At 40.1% G+C, this 3,674-nt stretch overlaps 1 pseudogene; it reads left to right on the forward strand.

The window, feature by feature from the left end:
• Positions 1-1,178: 1,178 nt before the first annotated feature.
• On the forward strand, positions 1,179-1,701 carry LOC137204176 (PRELI domain-containing protein 2 pseudogene; annotated as a pseudogene).
• Positions 1,702-3,674: the final 1,973 nt, after the last annotated feature.

The following is a 3,674-nucleotide window of genomic DNA, read 5'->3' on the forward strand; positions in this document are numbered from 1 at the left end:
TCTAATAATCTGTGTCCCTGAGGCTGAGGGGGGGAAAAAAAAGGCTCTTTTTTTCTCAAGCAGAAAAACTAAGATTTCTGGTTCTGTGTTTATGTAAAACTTAACTTGTAAATAAGCTATATTTAATTGACTTAAAAGTAAGCGCTTGTAAATTAAATACTTCTAAGTATAAAAGATGCTAGCCAGAACAAATTTCAGGTTCACATGATCTAGGAATTATTCGCTATTAAATTAATATCTGGTATTAAACGTAGCTTAAGCTTGTTGGTGTACTCGATACAGGTGTCTCTGATTGGGCCTAGCTTTACTGAAGGTCAATGACTTTATGTTACTTGTTTGCAGTTTGTTGGCAGAAAGAAAAAAATTAACTTGGTATGATGAAATTCTTATAAATAAATGCAAATGAGAGAAGAGCTTTTGGGTGAACTCTTTAGAAATAATTGTGTTTTAGGAATGTCTACTTTAAAATGATCTCTCCAGGTATTTGGTAAGTTGAAATTTTAGAGTTGTGCTACATTAAGTTAAATGATGGAAGTTTATTGAATAAGTCATTCCCAAACATAATAAGATACTGAAAATTAATTACTAAACATTGGCTTCCCTTTACAGAGAAACTGAACGTCTTTAGGGGTATTACGAAATGTTTGGTGCCACACTGAGATATTTTCTATCAAAAGCACATGTTTTTAGAAATTATTATTGGTATTTATGTTTACCAATTTACAGAATGCGAATGGAAAAGACAGGTTATAATTGCTTCTTGGTTTTCACTAGAAATAAAGGTTTTTAAGAGCTGAGGATTCTAATTGACGTACGTAATTAAAGCTACTAAAAACAATAAAGGGAACATTTCACTATACGGGAGGGAAGTAGGATATATGTTTTGAGTAAAAGAAGGTATGAGGAATGGAATTGCATTTTATTAAAGAAGATAAGGTGATTTGGTCCTAGCGCTGGTTGTTTCTAGATGGGAAAAAAATATGGGACATAACTAATAGGGATGCAGAAGGCTGTGGAAGGTTTGTGGAAAGGGAGCCCTGAAAAAGTTCTGTGCATGGTCAGGCTGAGATTAGAGTAAACGTGATTAGGTAAATGGATTTTGTTATTAAAAGTAGGCTGGTGGAGAGCTCCAGCAGAGTAGTGTGCTTGTGGAGGTGTGGTTGGCGGTCACCGTGGGGGTCACCGTGGACGTGCACGAGGTGTTCAAGTACCCCTTCGAGCAGGTGGTCACCGGCTTCCTCCGAAAGTATCTGAACTCCATGGATAAAAATGTCATCTCTGTAAAAAATTGTGTAGGAAAAACAGGATGTGTCAACAGGGATCATCTATAGAAAGAGGATTGCAGTCTGTCAGAGTGTGGTTCCAGAAATTTTAAGGAAGGTGAACATTTTAAAGGTGCCTCATATCCAGTTAGAAGAGGAATCGTGGTTCAGTCCTCAGGAAAGGAACGTGGCTATAAGGAGCCACTGTCTTACGTAGACACAATATGCATCCGTGAAGGGAGAGTCTGTCTTCTGGGAAAGTATGAAAAATCCAAATTGGATGGAGTTCATTCAAAAAGACGGGATTTCAATCACAGGGGCTGGTTTTCTCAACTGTGTTTTGGAAACTTTTGCCAGCACATTTTTAAGACAGGGCGCCCAGAAGGGAATTAGAATAACGGAGATGCTGCTAAGGGAACAGTGGTGCCCCCTTAGCTGAATAAAGAATCCCCAGGAAGTTGTGCTGTGTCTACTTTTCCTCGAGAATCTTTTCTCAGACACAACACAATTTTCGAAATACAGGTTTAAGGATGTGGTGTTGGCAGCTTACAGAAGAGGAGACCTTCCTGCCAGGACATGACAAGATACACTGCCCTGGGAGCTGGCCTCCAATAGCGGCTCTAGTGGAGCTGAGACCTTCTGGCTGATTCTTGTGGCATAATCTCTATGATTTTACAAATAAAGGAAAAATCCCGTAGAAGGTGGTGTCTGCCCTTCTTCGGGATTCATGAGAGGATTCTGGGACAAATAAAGGAGTTAAACCTGATACCTGATTCTTAGGTGGCCTGGAACAGAAAGGAATATACCAGACCTGTGTTTAAGTTAAGCCATATTCGTAGTAATGTTGAAGATTCTCAGGAATCAGGAGCATTTGATTTCTACCCATCAGTACTACATAACTGCCATCAGCTGACTTGTATAACGTAACACGTGAACTGTGATTGGTCCTTGAAAGAAGCTGGGGAGTGGGGAGGTGGGCTATCATCTTGACTCCTTCTAACTCACTCTGGGATCTGGAGCAGATCATGTGACCACTCTGTCTTTCACTGGGCAAAGGGGGATAATTGGGCAAAGATCTTTCTATTTGTGATGATTAAACAAGGTGGTTTGGTATGCAAAGCACAGGTTTGGGAGTCAGAGACTCGGGTTTGAATTTGAGCATGGCCACGCAATAACTCGGTGATCACGTACGTAATTTAAAATCTTTCTGGAATTCATTTTTTAGGTTTGTAAAATGAGATTATAGAGTTAACCTTATGATGTTGTTGGAACAATTGGAGATCGTGTGATAAAGTGCCTACCATGTCACCTGGTGCACAGAAGTAAATAGAAGCTATTATTAGTACACGAAACCAGTTTGGAAATGTACTTTTCTGACGTAACGTAACGTAGGATGACTGTTTGAAAGTTAGATGACGGTAGTTTGCATTTCCCGCGATCGGAAGCCAAGACGTAAATGCACACTACCTAAAAGAAAGCTCGAAGAGGGGCAATAATTTGGAATTCATCTTCTTAAAATAAAAAAATTGGACCATTACTGGAAAGTCTTGGGGAAATCATTTTTTTAATATTTGAAAATTTTTCTATTTAGCGAATTGATGAATTTCAAAGCAATTGTTTTTTTGTTTTGTTTTTTTATACAAGCCTGCCACTGTGAGCTCCTCTTACTGTATTTGAGCTGTTTGTGCTGCCTGAGTTTTGTGTCTTAGGATAATTTCCCTTCATTTCCTTAGTGTTTCATTCCTCAATTGTGTTGGTGGGAAGATGAATGGTAGGAACCAGAACACACTTTGACCTCCTTTTCCAGTTCGTAAACGGCAGTTGGTAGGCTTTTGGAATAATGGCGCATTTCCAAAAATAAAAGGTGATGTGAATTATCACAGAGGTGAGAGGCAAGAAATCTGTACTTGGAGGCTGACTCTAGAATGAATGTAACCTTGGGAGTTCCCTGATGGCCCGGTAGTTGAGACTCCGAACTTTCACTGCCAGGGCCCGGGTTCAATCCCTGGTCGGGAAACTGAGATCCCGCAAGGCTCGTGGTGCAGCGGAAAAAAAAAAAAGAAAGAATAAACGTAACCCTTCATACTCAACAACTTGCATTCTGTGGAGGCGGGAGTTCTCAACCTTGGCTGGTCCATTGGAACCACCTGGGAGCTTTCTGCACTCCTGCTGCCTAGGTTACATCCCAGACCAATAAGTCAGAATCTCTGGGGGTGGAACCCAGGCATCAGTATTTTTTAAAGCTCCCTAGGTGATTCCAATGGGCAATGAACACTACAGTGAATTCTAGGTGATTTGCAGATATTATCTGATTCCTTTCTTAACACCTCCAGGGTAGGAAAGTATCTTTGTAGCAAGAATTATTGTTAGAAAGAGTGAAGTACAGAGAGGCTGACTTTTTGCCTTAATTCC

The sequence above is a fragment of the Pseudorca crassidens genome, chromosome 12 (genome assembly GCF_039906515.1).
Source record: "Pseudorca crassidens isolate mPseCra1 chromosome 12, mPseCra1.hap1, whole genome shotgun sequence".
Classification (NCBI taxonomy): domain Eukaryota; kingdom Metazoa; phylum Chordata; class Mammalia; order Artiodactyla; family Delphinidae; genus Pseudorca; species Pseudorca crassidens.